General features: G+C 43.4%; 1 protein-coding gene and 1 pseudogene across 35 annotated transcripts in view; one reads left to right on the top strand and one right to left on the bottom strand.

Moving 5' to 3' along the window:
- Positions 1–19,326, top strand: part of STXBP6 (syntaxin binding protein 6) — a 266,713-nt gene that overhangs the window by 182,313 nt on the left and 65,074 nt on the right. The window lies entirely within an intron of this gene.
- On the bottom strand, positions 9,459–9,598 carry LOC129634649 (uncharacterized; annotated as a pseudogene).

The raw sequence follows: 19,326 nt of genomic DNA, 5'->3' as shown, positions 1-19,326 counted from the left end.
CACCTTCTCCACTTTTATAAGCTACATATACGTATAATTCCATAATTTCCTTTTCTAATGGACAGCGTTCCAAGTCATTAAATATGTTGCAGCATTATAATTATTGCATAATATTCCATTATAAGAAATCAGGCCAGAATGTACTTAACCAATCCCTAATTGTTGGAAATGAAAGTTATTACCTACCTTTCATTATTATATATAAAAAATGCCATGATTTAGCCATGTAACTGTAACTTTGTACACATTCACTATTATTTCCTCAGGAGCTGTTTCTGGAAATGGTATTACAGGCTCAAAGAATAGGCGCATTTCAAAAACTATCAGTAGCTTTTTGGAATATAAATTGAAATTATGTAAAAAGCAGAGCTGATTACACATGAACAAATGAACAGTTGTATTGATGGTGGAGGGGTGGTCTGGAACCATTTAGGAAGCAGAGAAAGAGCTGATGCAAAGGTTCTATTTATCTGTCTATTTGGGGTGTATTTGTTTTTTTTTGTTTTTTTTGTTTTGTTTTTGAGGCTTTATTGAAAACCACTGTGGATGGGGTAGGAAACTGGAAGAGAAAGACTAAATAAACAAAGCCCCATTGAGGCATGTGAAAGGGTTGAGTAGGTGCTGGTCAGTGCAGGCTGGGCAAGAAGTAGGGCTCAAGAGATAGATGGGGACAGGCTGCGGCTAGGGTGCTCATCTCAGCCTCTGGGTCCTAGGCGGATGCACAGGCATGAGAGTCAGGCATCTCAAGGTCAGTTAGGTTGGGACTAGGTCCACTTTCCACAGGAAGGCCCTTGTCATGCTGCATCATCCAGAAGAGGGATGATGCGTACGAACTGACGGGCGGTGGCTGCTTTAGGTAGGAACCGTCTTGAGATAGGTTAAGATGTGCCAGCCAGAGGAGAACCCTGCCAGTGTACAGAGGAGAAAGCTAGCATCCTTGTTTGCACCCTTCTGCCTGCGGGCCACTAGCAGCCAATTCTGAGCCAGCTGGAATGAACCTTTGCTGTTAATGGAGATGCTCAGTTGTCTGTACTGGGCACCGTTGCTCCAGCTGACTTCTAGCCCCTGCAGGCACAGTTCCTCTTTCCTACCCATTTGGTAGCTGCAGTCCGGGGCGGTAACCGGACTTTCCTGGCTCCTGTCCAAATGTACTGACCTAGATTATCAGCTTTCAAAAATGTATCCTTATCAGTGCTGGGAACAGCCCCCCAGTAATTCCCTGGTCTGTCCCCCACCTTCAGGGAGTTCCAGGAAACTCCTTGAGAGCCCACATAGATGCCTCACGTCAGGAGTGGCTCTAAAGGGACAGTGGTGTGAGTTGTGTCTCTGTAATCAGAGATGCTCCATGGGGAAGTCATCTCAGCTGTTTTACCTTGACTTGTCATTCTTCATGTTTTGTCCTATTGCAATCATTCTCCTGCTGTAAATTCTCATTGCCTTTTCATGATGCTTTGAAACGAGGCTCAAACACTGCCTGGCGTTCTCTTCTTGGTCAGTTCCCTCACAGGGCCTCATGTTCCTGCCATAACCTTGTGGAGTCTTCCAGTGTAAACTGTGTCTGCTGCCGGGAGCACTGGCCACCCACCAGGGCCTGCTGAAAATGAGCAAGTTCAGGAAGTCAGAGAGTTCAGAGGACAGTGTAGAGAGTGCTGCCTCTGGAATAATGACCCACAGTCACCGAAGACGGCCTGAGCCTTTCCCCCCCGGAACGCCTACTCTTCTTCTGTTCAAATTTGCAGAAAAATCTAGAAGGAGATCAGATCTCTAGACAGCTCTCGGGTGGTAACCTCACCTGCTAAGTTCAGTGTTCGGGGAAGGAAATAGGTGGAAGGAAAAGAGTGTGAGAACAATGGTAGGAAAGCAATTGAGTAATATCCAAACAGTGTCTTTGGTTTAGAGATTCACAAGGCGATGAGAAAACATCCTGTTAGTGGATGAATATAGAAGAGCGTGTGAAATGTGACTCATCTAACCTTTCAAAAACTGGAAGTGCCCACACTTGGCTCTGCTCCTCTCCTCTGCCCTCCAGCCATGCCTGCTCCCCAATCTGTTCTTCGCAGGACTGAGGTATGCAGAAGTAGGCTCATCATAATTGTTAGTTCATGACGTGTCCTCATCATTGATCCATTCATGACCCGCTTTCGTGTATTTGGTCATTTTTAATAACTGTTTCTTCTATTCATTGGACTTCCTGGTGGCTCAGATGGTAAAGAATCCACCTGCCAATGCAAGAAACCCAGGGTTTGACCCCTGAGTCAGGAAGATCCTCTGAAGAAGGAAATGACAACCCCCTCCAGTGTTCTTGGCTGGAGAATTCCATGGACAGAGGAGCCTGACAGGCTACAGTCCATGGAGTCACAAAGAGTCAGACAGGACTGAGCAACTAACACACTTAATAGGGACTGGGCTATTTCCAGATTTTCACTCTTGTGTTTAACTTTACCTGTCATTTTCACACCCAGGGCTGAACTTCCCAACACCAGATGGCAGGGAGCAGTGAATCACACAGCTGGGCTGCAGGTCCCAGCACTCTGTGGTCCTGTCTCTTTCTGTTGTATGTTTCCCAGCTCTGACATTCAGAGGTTCTGCCATTCTTCCAAGATTCTCCTCTGTGCACCTTGAACACAAAAGCTGTCCTTTGGGAGGACAGACTTCAACCTTACCTGTGGCAGAGGAGAAGCGTGGACGTGAACTAAGCATTATTGTACCCCAAGGGGTTAGAAATAGGTTTTATGTTCTCTGGGAAATGTTCAAAATCTTTGATCTTGTTCCTAGCCACCTCATTGTTCTCTTCAATATTAGGGGAGAATTCCTGGTGGGACCTAGGTCAGGAACTTTCCGCCAGTTTCCCTTAGGAATATTTTGAACAATATAGTGAATTAGTAAGTCTGTTTTTTTTTCTTTTAAGTGTTTTCCCAGTACCCTTTAGCACAGAACTACTTGGAACACGATGAGGAGATAAGACAGGTGTCAGTGCCACCTTGTCATTTCTTAGTCTTTCCCTCACCAGTGCGGCTATACCCTTCTCAGAGCGCAGGGCTGTCAAGCCTAGTGGCAGGAGCAGTCACCATTGAATGAAGACAGCGCGCACACTGAGAGGATGAAAGGGAACAAGAATCAGACCATGTAAGTGTTGCCCCCCATCAGGAGTAGGCTGGAACTGGGGCAGCCAGACACCCCCAGCGGCGAGAGTGCCCCCCTCCAGAGCCCCTCAGGAGTGCCCAGCGATTGTACGGGCATCAGTATCCCTGTGGGACTTTGTATTGTTCACAGGGGCAGTTCTGCCAAGCAGGATCCTGCTTCTATTTTGTAAAATGGGTGCTGGGAACTCAGAGAAAGAAAGGCAGGAACATTAAAGGGAGAGGAAGAAAATGGATTCTGTCAAGTTGTTTGTACAGTGTCTCCTTTCTTCCTCATCTCCCCTTAAAATAATTGGTTTAGGACTATAATAGAATTGCCTTCAAACAAACCCAGAGTTGGTTATCTTGGGTGGAGGGAAGTAAGTAGAAGTGTACCAAATGAGATCGCAGAGTGCAAATGAAAAGAAATATTGATCTAGAGTCAAGAGCCAGCCTGGAACAGGAAAGAGGACAGGAGATGTGTCTGTGTGTGTGTGTGTGTGTGTTTTAGATCAATACCATCTTGATACTAAGCATTTGCCCCAATAGCAAAATGGATTATAGGGAAAAGCATTAGGGTACAGAACTCCTCCACTCTGGCTCTATTCTTTTTTTTTCTTTTTTTAAAGAAGGAAGACTTCTATTCATATTATACAAAAGCTATAGAGAAGATATCAATGGCCATAATGAACTGAATCTTACATATTATTTTCTTATAATATTTAATGACTGTTTCTTTCATAAGGGTGATAAATTGAATAGATAGAAATTTCCTTTCTTCTCTTTAAAAGGAAGCTGTCTTCCGACCTACTGCAGTGGCATGGCCCCTGTGGTGTAAATTTACTTGCCATTGGTTTTTCTTTGTTTTCTTTTTAGAGTTCCATGCTTTGATTCTGTTATAGACTCGCAGTAGTCTCTTCTCATGTTTGTCAGTTTCAGCACTGAGGCCTGTGGTGGTCCTGATCGAGCACATTGTAATGAGAACTTTAGGTACTGTGCACTTTTTGTTAATAGTCATTCTATTTTGTTCACCGTTTCATTTCAGTAAGAATGGGAATAGGCATAATAGCTCCCTTACTAGTTTGTATTGCTCACATAAATCTACTCAAGCAGATATCAAACCACCTCCTAAGGAGAAAGCAATTATTGAATTTGACTCAGGCAGGAGGGCAGGGGAGGAAGGAAAGAACGGAGTAGATGGACACAGAAATGGAAATAAGATGTCTCAATATATTACTTATTTTTTTGTTTGTTTGTTTAACCCCCGATTGAGGGGTTTTTTAAATACAGTTTTTAAAGGTTTCACTCCATTTACAGTTTTTGCAAAATATTGGGTGTATTCCCCATGTTGTGCAATATATCACTGAACCTACTTTATACTCAGTAATTTATACCTGTCACTCCCCACCTTATGTTGTGCCCTGGCCACACTGGTAACCACTATTTTGTTCTCCCTGTCTGTGAGTCTGCTTCTTTTTTTGTTTTATTTATGAGTTTGTTGTATTTTGTAGATTCCACTTGTAAGTGATATCATACATTATATGTCTTTCTCTGACTTAGTTCACTTTAGCATAATGCTTTCCAAGTCCATCCATGCTGTTGCAAATGCAAATTTTCATTCTTTTTTATGGCTGAGTAGTATTCCATTGTGTATATACCACATTTTCTTTGTCCATTCATCTGTTGATAGACACTTAGGTTGCTTCCATTTATGGCTCTTGTAAACGGGGTGCATGTGTCTTTTGGAACCAATGGTTTGGGGGTTTTTTCTACTTTTGAATATATTTTGAATTTTGTGAATGTCTTTACCCACTTAAAATACAAATAAGTAAAATAAAATTTTGAAAAAAATAAGGAATCAACAGGCACTGCCAGCATTATAGATGGCTTTGATGTCTTTGGTCAAGATCATCATGAAAGGACCATTCATTTGATTGACAACCATCTAGTTGACTGTCTTCCAGGTGCCTGGTGAGGGGACAGGTTCTAAAGTGCTTTTGGCAGTTGAATCATGTCATATTCATAGTGTTCAGACTCATTGATTTCCCATGTGCGTGCAAAGTCACTTCCATCACATCAGACTCTTCATGACCCTATGGACCGTGGCCCGCCAGGCTCCTCCTTCCATGAGATTCTCCAGGCAAGAATACTGGAGTGGGTTATCATTTCCTTCTCCAGGAGATCTTCCAAACCCAGGAATCAAACCACATCACAGTCTCTTGTGTTGGCAGGCGTGTTTTTTTACCACTAGTGCCATCTGGCGGAGAAGGCAATGGCACCCCACTCCAGTACTCTTGCCTGGAAACTCCCATGGAGAGGGGAGCCTGGTAGGCTGCAGTCCATGGGGTCTGTAAGAGTCGGACATGACTGAGCAACTTCACTTTCACTTTTCACTTTCATGCATTGGAGAAGGAAATGGCAACCCACTCCAGTGTTCTTGCCTGGAGAATCCCAGGGAGGGGGAGCCTGGTGGGGTGCTGTCGATGGGGTCACACAGAGTTGGACACGACTGAAGCGACTTAGCAGCAGCAGCAGTGCCATCTGGGAAACCCTGATATCTCCTGTAGGTGTAAGCAATCCCAAGTGCATATTAGGCCAAACATATTCCTGCTTAATTGAACTAAACACTTACAAGGTGGAATTTTGTAGGAAAGGAAGGCAAGCTTAAAAAGTAAAATATTTTGATAACTCCTGGCATGTAAGAAAATTAAAGAAAACCAACCAAGTTCAACATCTTCTGCTCAAAACACTAGTTAGCTGTGTGTTAAATTATAGTGCCAAAATTCATTCACTTTTCATTTGCATCTGATTCATCATTGCTCTCATTTTTAATGTTCTTAAACATTACCTGTTAAAGCTGTTAGAATCCAGTAAGTGCCTTTGCAATCTCAATTAAATAACCATTTGGGGCTCTTAACATTTTAAAATGAGATGAACCCAGCCCTGCAGCTGAATGGGTAATGGATGGCAGATCTCAAGGGAAGTAGGATTGGAAGTATTCTCGCTCAGAAACATGGTTCCCACCTTTTACACAGGAGCACAGCACACCTTTTTTGCTTCTCCGTCAAACTCTGTGTCTTTGTCCTGAACTAATGTGAGTGATAACTCTGGGTACCCTTTCAAGAAGAGGAAGAAAATTGAGGGCAAGGAGGAGTTAGTCATTGGAACCTGGGCAGGGGCACTGGAATCATTTCCTTTTCAAGAAAGTAATCTTTCCTTTGTGTTGAAGCCAGGAAACAAGACCAGGAAGCTTGGAGCTGTGCTTTTGAATATAAATGTGTATTTAACAAAATTACTTCCTAAACATTGAGTTTGAGGTGGATCCAGAATTTTCTGGCCAGGAAATGGGTTGTTTTAAGATTCATCCCAGGTCAGGGTAATCTAAAAGAAATCAGCTGCTCTCTGGGTGGTCTTAACTTCTGGTTCCCAGTCAAGAGGGCACATCTTTTTAGTTATGGAAGCACAAGGATGGTTTGAGGGCTGAATCAGATCTGCGTTGCTTCCCTTGCCTTGATGCTCATAAGCCTTATCCATCCTTCCAGCCACAGCTCAGATCACACTTCGTTCATAAAAAGCCATCTTGCGTCTACCGAAACCCACCTCTCTCCCAACTCCCCTGCTCCATTCAGTGTGTGTTCTTTCCCTCCTCCAGACACCTAATTACACGCCTGCTGGTGATAAGAAATCCACATCACAGTATTTATCATACCCTGCCTTGTACTTGAGCACTTAGGGACTTGTCATTTCTCTTCTGAAAGGCAAGCTTCCTGAGGAGTAGGGCTGTCCTTGAATCACCTTGTCCTTCTTTCCCCCTTCCACTCTTCTCCTCCCCTCCTCCCTCACCACTTATCCATCACTTTGCCTTCCATATGCAAGCAGTAAATATTTGTTAAATGAAGGTTATTTGTGCCTTCAGATTTTCTCAGAAGAATAGAATAGTCACACTCTTTTCTGATCCAAGTGTTGGCAGTTTAAATGCTTTTTAAGCCAAACAGAAAATTTACATAAACATCTCATACTCAGCTGTGATTCCCTCTAGGGGAATTTAGGAAAGTTAGGAGCAGTAACATTTTGCCACTCCCCAAAGAAGAGTTTTCTCATACCATGACGCTCCCTCCCTGCCAAGAGACCACCCTTCCCCATGCCTCATCCCTAGGGTTCCTCAGCCCTGCAAAGAAAAACAGCAAAACAGCGGGACTGATGATCTCTTGGATGAAAAATCTCAGAATCTAGAACACCAACTAGATATCCTTTTGTGTTTTCAACATTTTAAAATGACTGGATAGTTTATACTTTCCACTCTCATTAATTAATTGATTTAATTCATTGCATTCACAGGAAGATCAGACTTACCATTTTATCTGTGCAGTGTTTTCATTTCGTGTTCTGTCAGTGAGACACCTACGCTTGAGAGAACGGGCATCATAATGCACATTCGTGTCTCAGAGCCATAGAATGTTAAAGCCCAGCGGCACACACCTCATTTTCCTAATGTAGCTTCATCCTAGAAATGATGAGATTGAGACCCACACAGCCTAACACGCCCATAGACAGGTAGGCAGAATGGGCACGAGGCCAGAGCTCCCTGACTCCCCTGGTCAAGTGCTGTCTCTCGCTGAAGCTTCCCCTCCCTCAGAAGCATGGCTGGGACACGATCAGCTCCAGGCCAGTGCATTACCGTAAAGTTCATTCCCACAGAGAACAGCTTCTTCTCTCCCAGAGGGATCGCTTAGTTTCTAAGCCAAATCCTGAGCCTGGAATGCTGTTCTGGTCCATGATGGAGCAGGTGAGGAACTGCAGGGTGGTTCACTGGAGAACCATTTCAAGGTGGTTCACAGGAAGGAGCATCACCTCCCTCTCAGGAGACAACAGACTGAGCTATGACTCTTTTAAAAGAACTTTCCTAAGGTTCCCAGCAGGGAACATGTTCTGTATTTTCACATAAATTCTCTTTTACTTCTTTGTCTCAGCAAACAACCCTTTTCTCATATCTGAAGAACTAGCCATTTTGATTAATTTTACTCTTTCAATTAAGATGACCTTTCTCCCATGACAATGCATGAACCATACTGGATTTCTGCTTGGCTTATATTAGGTGAACAAAGCTTGTTGACATTAGGAGCTCATGTGAGCTGTGTTTCTCAGAAACCTGTCAAACATGGTGGCCAAGATGACATGCAGGAGACGGAACCTGTGACATATACCTGTCAGTGCAAGTGGGGCTAGGGGCTTTCAACAATCCTCTTTTCCACATGCCTGAACAACAGGAAAGGCTAGTCTCCTAACAAATTCCATTATAATGCAAATCTGACATCAGGGTATAAGCACTGGACACCAGAATCTGAATGGCCCTTCTCCTCTCCTCAGACTTTGATATACAACCTGGAGCCTGCCCTTCTCAGTTCATACCACTAGCCAGTGAATCTTCCTTACCCAAAAGGAAGAGAGGAGTGAGCATTTTTACCAAGGACAAAACAGGTCCCTCCCCCCATCTCTGTCACTCAAAAATTGCCGTTACTCCCATTCTGAGTGCTCAGTATATGCTCCTTTTAGTTTGGGATCCTATGAATGCTTCCCTATCTCATTTATAGTGCAGCAGAATTGACGGAGATCTTCAGCACTTGCCCATCAGCAAGAATAGGTACCTCGGCTGTCCACAGGGGCTGCGTTGGGCTACAGATCTCTAGACACATTGTCTTAGGAACAGAGTGCCCACAGGAGTCCAGGCAGATGTGGCTGTGTATGCTGTGTTCGGACACTGTCCCTATGAGTTCTCCCCTCACACCCTCACTGTTCCTGGTAGCCAGCGAAGAATGAAGTGGACTTTCATCTGCAGAATGAGCTTCCTTCCCAGGGAGCCCTCAGGAGAAGGGGGAAAGTTAATGATCACAGTCCAGCACAAAGGAAGTAAACAGACACGGCACACAGAAGGCAGTGACCTTTCCTGTGTTTCCTTCTATGGCGATGCCATGATGGCTCCCATCCAGACACGGAAGTCACTGTTCTCATCTGTCCTTTTCACCATAATCCCAAATCAGTCAGGCTGTGGGCATTTCCACCTTGATGCTGTTCTCTCTGGAAATGTGGCCTTGGGACAGCCATTCTTGCCCTTGAGAGAGTGACTCTCCTGAATGTGTCCTCCTATGCCTCACTAAGGGATTCCATTGCTTCTCTTATTTAGGGTCTCCTTTAGAAGGTGCCTCTCTTGATCACTGGCTTGGCTCTTCTGGCCTGTTGAACCATCCATGGTCACTGAAATCTACCTACCATTTCTTGCTTGGGGTTTTTTTTTTTTTTTTCTTTTCATCTAAATGTACCCTGAAAACCCTTGAGATGCAAGAAGTGTCTCCTGCTTTTGCCTGGAGTGCCAAAAACTAATTATCAGCAACAAAATCCCGTTACAGTATTATCAAGGAATACATTTTCATTCAATGAAGCCTGTACTACACTTGATCTTAGCCAAAAGGCCAAGAAGCAAGACTTCCTGCTAACTGTGAGGATCTAGAGATAGTGGCTGGGAGTCAAGAGAGCAACCTGTGCAATACATCTGGGGTGGACACTGGCTTCTCCTTGTAGAACCCTCAGGGACATCATGGACCTCCTTAGCAGAGGAAGCAGATAGAAGATAAACATTAATTCTTTTCCTGTAACAATATCAGATGCTGAAGTACCCTTGATGATGTGTGTTAGTCACTTCCTCAAAGTCTTCGTGGAATTGGCACAGTTTTGCTAGTGTTTATGACTCTGTGCTGACTTGTGACCTCATCTATCTATCTATATAGGGTTACAAGTGACTTAGAACTCCAAAATGTGCATGCCCAGCCTCGTCTGTTGTCAATGACCACAGATATGAAATTATAGCAATTGAGAGGGACCAGGAGTCTGTGAATGTGCTAATAGACCATAAGTTGAGTTTGAAGACATAAATCTTTGTGGGAATCTTGGCATAGTTTTGTTTCTCTATTTGTTTGATATTGCTAGCTTCTGGAGAGTTTTCCATCTTCACGGAAGTGTCAGAACTCATGGGTGGTAAGATTCGCTGAAGGCTCAGTAAGGGCTGATTAGGGAATGGCTGTGCTGACCATAGGGATCTTGGCCTGTGGAGTCAGATGGGGGAAAAATCAGTCCAAGTTTGTACGTAGTCTAGGAAGTCATCCTCCATGAGGATGTTTGGGGAGATAATCAGGCAGTTGATCCCTATAGCCATTAGGGGAACAGGAAGAGGCACCAGATCATAGGCAAAGCCCCTTCATGCACATGCAGTACCTGCGTTACCTCATGTGTCCCATAAAAGCAGGTGCTTAAAGAGTTACTGCCTCTAATGAGCAAGGTGAGTATTTTTGAGTCTGTGGTCCTAGGCAATGACATTTGAGTGGACTGCATCTTAGGTTATGGGAAGATGTCAGAGTTTCTGAATGAGCGATCTTGACATTTAAAAACTGGGACCTGGTCTTATCCCAGTCCCTCTGGGTACCATCCAGTATGAACCTCGACTGGAGAGCAGCAGCGCAGTGCAGTGGTCCGTGCCCTGGAGGCGAGATCTTTTATCATTTGCTTCTGCAGGTAGTAAATATCCAGCTGCTCGCTGCACTGTAAGAGTTCAGGTGACACTCACATCGTCATCTGGCACATTCCTAATGTACTGTTTGACAGAGCAAGACCTGCAGTACATCCCCATCCTTTCCGTGGCCGTTGTGGAAACCATGGCAAACTACCCATCACACCTACATAAAGCGTCTAAGTGAGCTTTAGTTCTATCAAACGAATGTCCTAAACTGAAGAGAGCTTTAGCTTGCACACTAAAAGAATGCAAAATGTTGCTTTTGAAGGGGTCAGTAGAAGTGATAATTTTTTGTATTTTGATGATGTAAGGAATTCACACATTTGGCCCCTGGTTAAAGGGGCTAAATGTAGTTTTACAACAAATTTAAGTTAACTTGCAATGCACTATCAGTGATCTCTGCTCCAAATTTCAGTCCAAGTAGAGTGAGGTTTTGGTGCCAAATTAATTTCATGCAAAGAGTTGGAGAATTCTAAGTTAGTCAAGTCTACTGACTGGCCTGCATGATCCTTCAGTAAGTTTTTTTGTCACCTGACATTAGCTATGTTTGCTCTTACTATTCATTTTTTAGATTAATTCATTTGTTTTAATCAGAGGATAATTACTTTACAATATTGCGATGGTTTTTGCCACGTGCTGTGTGTGCTTAGTTGCTCAGTTGTGTCCGACTCTTTGTGACCCCATGAACTGTAGCCCACGAGGCTCCTCTGTCCGTGGAGATTCTCCAGGCAAGAGTGCTCTAGTGGGTGGTCAAGCCCTCCTCCAGGTGATCTTTCCAACCCAGGGATCGAACCCAGGCCATATACCAACGTGAATCAGCCACAGGTATACATGTGTTCCCCCATTCTTTATAATGCCTTTTCCTAGTGAAGATGCACAGTAACATCCAGTAAAAGTAAAGAACTGCACTCCACAGTGAATGAATTGAAAGATATGGGGGAAAACTCAACTATATCCCTAAGCCCCTGGGCACAGGTTTAGTGACCACTTGCAGCATTTACTGAGAGTAGCTACATCTTTTTCTGTCACAGAGGAACCCACCCAGGATGGCCACTGCTCTCCAATGCAGATTGGCTTAGTCAGAATTGCCCTTGGTCGAGGCTGTAGGTCCGAGGGAGAGGAGTGGGACCATGGAACAAGCAAGTGGAGACCTGCAGGCTTTGTGACCAGCTGAGTTTTGAGAAGAGCTGACGTAGCCACCATTGTTGGAGAAGGAAATGGCAACCCACTCCGGTGTTATTGCCTGGAGAATCCCAGGGATGGGAGAGCCTGGTGGGCTGCCGTCTATGGGGTCACACAGAGTTGGACACGACTGAAGCGACTTAGCAGCAGCAGCAGCAGCCACCATTGTGCCTCATCTCCCTGAGGCTGTTTGTCTGCCAGTTATGTTCTGGTTTATGTGGAGATGGTCAGTGGGAAGTTGTATGGAGGAGGGTGTGTATATCGCTACTCACGCGGCACCAGAGGATCAGACATATTATTCTTTTTGTTCTGAATCTTCATCAAGGCTGTGCTATTGAAAGATCCCCTGGGATTTTCCTTAGGAAGGACTCATTTACCACAAGTGGCATCATTTATTTCAGAAATGATTCCTAGGTTGTTCCATAAATACTAATGAAGTGCTTAACCATGTGTTCCACCTTGGAATTTGCAGCAGGAGTCACGGAGGTGCTGGCTCTCCGTGCAAGAGAAGCAGCTCTTTACCACGTGTCAGAATTTGTAATCAGGTGTGCCTGGTTATTCTTTTTTTTTCCCTTCTCTGACATTGCCTTAAATGACTCCAGACAGAAAAAGAAAAACAGAGACACAGCTAAAAAAGAGATTAGAGTAAGTGAGATATTGCTAACCACAGCCATCAGGACCTACAGCAAATACTTGATTATCACTGGTCAGAATGGAGATATTTCATGTGATACATGATTGAATTAGAACTCTATTGGTCGCCCTCCTGAAGTATGCAAAGGCATCATCTTTTATTCGCAGGATGTTTAATGTGGTAGGTAGATAACACATACAGATATATAAAAGTACAAATCAGAGTGCTCTTTATTCTGACAAGTACAAAGTGTGATGCTGAATAGACAGTACACAAGGCATAAGAGTAGGACGGTGTCTGGGACTTGGTGAGTGACCTTGAGGATGTCCTCTGGGGGGTCAACAGCTGTGGAGAGTGGACAGACTGTCCCCTTTTCTGTATATCTGTCATATTGCCATCTGGTCTAAGTCACTGTCACCTGTCTCCTGGACTACTGCACCGGACGCTCCTAAGTGATTTTCCTGCTTCCATGCACCCTCCTACCATGACCAGGACCTGCAACAGTTAGCCAGTATTTTTTAAAATGTGAGTCAGATTACATTCCTGCTTCATGCTTACAAAGCCTTGTCCACCAAGGCCTTCATGATCTGGCACTTGCTTGTCTCTGTGACTTCACTCATTCTTTCCTCCTCTTAGTATTTTGCGGTCTTTCTCATCCTTGAACATGTCCAGCGCTTGAGTATCTTTGAGCTTTGTCATTAGCTGTTATACCCAAAAGGCTTCTTTTGACCAAAGAAGGCCAGAAGGATTGTTTTGGGTGTGTCTAGATTATGGGGAGTGCTGCAGTGAAACAAGGAAGATGATGACAGAAGAAGAGCCATTGGGTAACATTGTTTGGAGACTTTTTTAATTTTCCAGGGGCAAATTTTGGAGAGTGATGAGCAGGTAGGGAAGCGATGGTCTGAGCAGTGAATGCCTAGGAAGCAGTAGAGGACTCAGCACACGTAACTCTTTTCTCTCACTACCACATTTCTTAAAAAAATGGATGGAGCTTTAGGACTGGCCTTACCAATAGGAGATTCTCATAGGAAAAGAAAACATTAAGCATGCTCACATGAGTAGGAGAAGTCTGAAAAGAGGGAGTGATGCAAGCTTCAACTAAAAGTAGGAGTAATTGCAGAAAAGAGATGAGCAGAAGAGGAGACCATGAGCCCACTTGGAGAGCTTTGCAAGTATATTTTTATAAAAGGAAGTATCAGAATTGCAGTGAGTGGCCCAATTCATATGTTGAAATAATACCCCCCAACGTGATGGTATTAGGAGGTGGGGTCTTGCATTTGCACCCTTACAGGGTACAAACCTGCACCCCCTGCATTGGACGCACAGAGTCTTAACCACTGGACCATCGGGGAAGTCCCTGGTTTACTTTTTATTAAGGTATAACTTACATATTGTAAGGTATATGAATCTTAAGTGTGTATTTCAATGAATTTTTTTACATGAGTATAAAACCAGACTTCCCTGATGGCTCAGCAGGTAAAGAATCTGCCTGCAATGCAGAAGACACAAAAGACACGGATTTAATCCCTGAGTTGGGGAGATTCCCCTGGAGAAGGAAATGGCAACCCACTCCAGTATTCTGGCCTGGAAAATCCATGGACAGAGGAGCCTGGTGGGCTACAGTCCATGGGGTCACAAAGAGTCAGACACAACTGAGCGACTAGCACTTTCATATAAAACCATGTAAGCATAAACTATATCAAAATATAGAACCTTTCCAGCATCCCAGAAAGGTAATCACCTCCATCTATTTTGACCACAGTTGCCATAGATTAGTTTTGTGACTGTATAGCTTTATTGAGGTATAATTGATATGCAAGTAACTTCACATATCTGAATGGTACAGTTTAGTAACTTTTTCATGCAGAATCATAACAATCAAAGTAATGAACCTATCCATTACCCCCAAAAGTTTCATTGTACCCCTTTGTAATCCCTCCTTGGCCCCAGGCAGTCCCATACCAACCCCCCAATATGTGTAGGCAGTCACTAATATGCTACTAATATGAATTGCTTCCATATCTTGGCAACTGTAAATAATACTGCTGTGCATGCTAAATCATTTCAGTCATGTCTGACTCTGCAACCCCATGGACTGTAGCCTGCCAGGCTCCTCTGTCCATGGGATTTTCCAAGGAAGAATACTGGGATGGGTTCCCATTTCCTTCTCCAGGGGATCTTCCCAACCCAGGGATTGAAACTGTGTCTCTTACATCTCCTGCCTTGGCATTGGCAGGCAGGTTCTTTACCACCAGCACCACCTGGGAAGCCCCAATATTGCTGTGGGGTGCATGTATCTTTTCAAATTAGCATTTTCTTTTTTCTTTTTCAGATATATACCCAGAGGCTCAGTTGCTGGATCATATGGTATCTATTTTTAGTTTTCTGAGGAACCTCCATACTCTTTTCCATAGTGGCTATACCAGCTCACATTCCCACCAACAGTGTACAAGAGTTCCCTCTTCTCCACATCCTCCCCAACAATTTGTTATTTGTAGACTTCTTGCTGATAGCCATTCTGACAGGTGTGAGGTGAATTCTCATTGTGGTGGTCCAGTAAGAACTGGAAAAGTGATGCCAAGTGGTTGCTGTAATTTAGCAAGGGGTGAGATATATATTAATATATTTAGGTCTTTAGTCCATTTGGAATTTATTTTTGCATGTAGTACTAGAAAATGTTCTAATCCCATTCTTCACATGTAACTGTCCAGTTTTCCTAGCACCACTTACTGAAAAGACTATCTTTTCTCCCTTGTATATTCTTGCCTCTCAACATCTTAATAATATTGAGTCTTTTAACCCATGACCACAGTGTGTCTGTCCACTTGAATCTGTAGATCAATTTGGGGATTATTGCCATACTTAACAATATTAAGTTTTCTAATCCTTGAACACAAGATGTTTTTATCTTTATCTAAATCTTCTTAAATTTCCTTCAATAACGTATTGTGGTTTTGACTATATACGCCTTGTACTCTTTTGGCTAAATAAGTTCGTATTTTATTCTTGCAGCTGTTTCTGTGAGTGAAACTGTTTTCTTTGTTGGATTATTAGCTATTGTGTTGGTGAGGATTCTCCAAAGAAACAGAACTGATAGGACGTGTGTATATATTAATATTATATAAATATTTGTAGTATATATGTTTATATTTATACAGAGAATTCACTCATGCAATTATGGAGGCTGTCAAGTCCAAAATGGGCAGGGTGGGCTGGCAGGCTGGAGACCCAGGAAAGAACTAATGTTGCAGTTCAACTCTGAAAACCATAATTCCTTCTTGCCCTGGGCAAGTCAATCTGCTGTTCTATTCTGGCCTTCAGCTAATTGGATGAGGCCAACCACATCATGGAGGGCCATCGGAGTCCACCAATTTAAATATTAATCCAAAGACACCCTTCCAGAAACATCAAAAAGAATGTTTGACCAAATATTAATGCTTGGGTGCCATGGCCTATCCGGTAGCCAAATTGACACATAAAATTAACATCATAACCATGACTCTGATTTATTTTAGTGATTCCTTTGCATTTGTGGAATATGTCTTTTAACTTAATGTGCTTCCCCTTAAAGTGATAATATAGGAATTCGCGTGTAAGAACTTCCCAATAGTTCACTTCCCTTACTCCCATCCTGACTTTTATGCTGCTGTCACACATTTTACTTTTCCGTATGTTATAAACTTCATGCACCATTGTCATTTGTAAGCGAAACTAGAGCACTGTTCAGCCTAAGGCTAATTATTCCTAACTCGTGGGGCAAGGCCCTTCTGTGTATCCTCGGGGCCTCCTGAATCCTGAGGTTTTCTTGTCTGACTGGTGGGAACAGACACTGTGTCTAGCCCTACTTATTTCCCTCTATTCATTTTGAGTGGTTCTTTCTTTGGCCTCAGGTAATTTCCTCACACACCTGTGGTGAGAAGTACTCAGCTAAATACTTAAGGCTGAATCTCTGCAGGTCTTGGAGTTCTGTGTGTGTGAAGTTCTCTCTCTTCATTGCTCTGTCCTGAGAATTTTAAGGACATTGGTTTCCCTGGGTGCTCAGCTCTTGTCTTCTCAGTGCAGAGAGTCCGGCAGTCCCCGGTAGTGTCCTCCACAGACACTCTCAAACCAGAAAAGAAGGGCAGTCATGGAGCTGAAAGTGAAAGTTGCTCAGTCCTGTCTGGCTCTTTGTGACCCCATGAACTGTAACCTGCCAGGCTTCTCTGTCCATGGAATTCTCCAGGCCAGAATACTGGAGTGCGTAGCTGTTCCCTTCTCCAGGGGATCTTCCCAACCCAGGGATTGACCCAAGTCTCCCACATTGCAGGCCTTTACAATGTGAGCCAACAGGGAAGCTGGCCTCATTCATTTCCGGTCTCTCAGGAACCACTCTTATTCCCTGTTTCATTCACTTTGTCCATTTTGGGTTGCTTCAGGCAGAAGGGTAGATGTAGCCTTCATTTCTGTTTTGTAGACATGAGGCTAGAATTGCGGGGTCTTATAGTATATGGATGTTTAGCTTTAGTAGCTATCACTTAGAGTTTACCAAAATCAGCTAGTTTGAATCGTAGATAATTTTCACTAATGTAATTGACATTCACTTTACCTAAAACTAGCTCAGTTGGTAAAGAATCTACCTGCAGGGCAGGAGACCCTGGTTCAATTCCTGGGTCAGGAAGATCTGCTGGAGAAGGGATAGGCTACCCACTCCAGTATTCTTGGGCTTCCCTTGTGGCTCAGCTGGTGAAGAATCCGCCTGCAGTGCAGGAGACCTCGGTCCGATCCCTGGGTTGGGAAGATTCCCTGGAGAAGGGAAAGGCTACCCACTCCAATATGCTGGCCTGGAGCAATCCATGAACTGTATTCCATGTCCATGGGGTTGCAAAGAGTAGGACACAACTGAGCAACTTTCACTTTACCTAGAACATGTTGCTAGATCTTATTCCCTGCACAGTAAAGAGTGAAAGTGACAAGTTCTTAGTGACATCATTCACTTTCTCTAGAACTTCAGTGATATAAGCCCTCACATCAAATGTACTATTAAAAGTATTGAGTAAATGGTGGTAGTGAAAAGGATGGAAAGCAGAGAGAGCAGATAAATCTGTCGTTACTTGACTGATAGTTGTCATTATATTTGACAACATACGTTTGCTAAGTCCCGGCAGCTCTGATTTCTCCAGAAACCTAGTGATATTATATGTTGTTATTATATGTTTCTGGCCCATTAGCACATTCTCTGTCTCTCTCTCAAGTCTCCTTGTGGGTGGCTGTTACTCTTCTCACATAGAAGATGACCCGTATCTACATAACATCCTTCCATGGTTCCTTTAGATTAAATATAATGTGCTCAACAGTGGAGTTGTGTCAGGCAGCAGAGCACTGGGCCCTCCCCTCACATGGGTGTGGGGAGGGGGCGATTGTGGTGAGGTGGTGGTACCTAAGAGCTTCTGCTTTACAGCTGCTGAAAGACTAAATGATTCTATCTCTTCTCACTATAAGGGGCATTTGAGAACTAAGAATGCTTTTTAACACCTCTCACTGGTAAAATGTGTATTAAATTTCTACCAAAAATGACATTTCCCTAAAGAGAGTTGCCCCTTGGCCAGTACCTTTTCCGTATATGACAGATAATGTGAAAGGGAAGTGTCATGTTAAAAGCATCTCTTTTGTGAGTTTCATTCCCAGTCTTTGAGGTGCTTATAGAGTAATTTAATTCATTCTTGAGTCAGGTAGCCCCTGCTTTGATGCCTTTGTCTTTAGATCCTCTGTTTGTAAATCTCCTAAGAATAGATCAAAAATGATGTTTGTATCTGTTTCCAGAATTTAGGAAGTAAGAACAGAATGAGGCTTTATGGCTGCAGTTAACCCTTTCTGTTTTCTTCATTGGATACCACAGTATTTCGTATTGGAGTTAATCTCTTTCAGAAAGCCATCAGCGTTCTCACAGGTCAAGGCATTTATTTCCCTGGCTGGGGTGCGTGTGTTTGTTTCAAGGTTACACTGTATAAATCAGACATGCTATACCCTTTCCATATAAAATACAAACTTGCAGTAATAGCATTAACCAAGTTTTATAATTCATTGTATGTTAACCTTTTACCCAAAATGCATGCAAGTTGATTTTTTCCCCACAGGTATATGGGGAAAAGTCTGAGGAACCTAAAAATTCAAGCACATTGGAAACCTTGGGTTGCTGAATCTCAGGCCTGAAGTCGTGTTTTCAACAAGGCTGAGACAAACAGAATTGCAAGAGAGATGCTGCTAGAATAAGGATGCAGGGAAGAAAAGACTGTTTTCAAAGGCTTGAACCCACAACTTTTTTTCCTTCTAGTCCCCTAATATTTCTGTAAGTTCTTGGTTATTACCATTTTCTCTGCTCCCCTTAGTTCCCAGGATGCCCCTCTTTTCTAGTAAAAAAGCAGTTCACATTCCTTATAACCATGGCTCGATCTTGAAACAGAACAGTTGAGCCTGATGTAAGTTGTTGGCTTCTTCATGGTTTCTGACGTTCTTCCTCTGCTTCCTTTGGTCGGGAGAGCCGTTTGCTGATTTGCTTGTTCATTTATGCATGTTATATGGACTGGCACCAGTATTGGTTTATAATAGAATGGGCATTGTTTCTGCTTGTCTGGAGAGGGCAGCACCCATCTTGAGACAGGAACTCACACTTTCTGGGGATTACGCTTCCTGATTTCAAGCTAAAGATTTAACTCTCCAAGACTACCTATGGTGTGCCTGAGCCTGTCATTGACTTGAGATGTATCAGATCAGATCAGATCAGTTGCTCAGTCATGTCCGACTCTTTGCGACCCCATGAATCGCAGCACGCCAGACCTCCCTGTCCATCACCA

The sequence above is a fragment of the Bubalus kerabau genome, chromosome 19, assembly GCF_029407905.1.
Source record: "Bubalus kerabau isolate K-KA32 ecotype Philippines breed swamp buffalo chromosome 19, PCC_UOA_SB_1v2, whole genome shotgun sequence".
NCBI lineage: Eukaryota > Metazoa > Chordata > Mammalia > Artiodactyla > Bovidae > Bubalus > Bubalus kerabau.
This window is presented reverse-complemented; position numbering and strand designations above follow the sequence as displayed.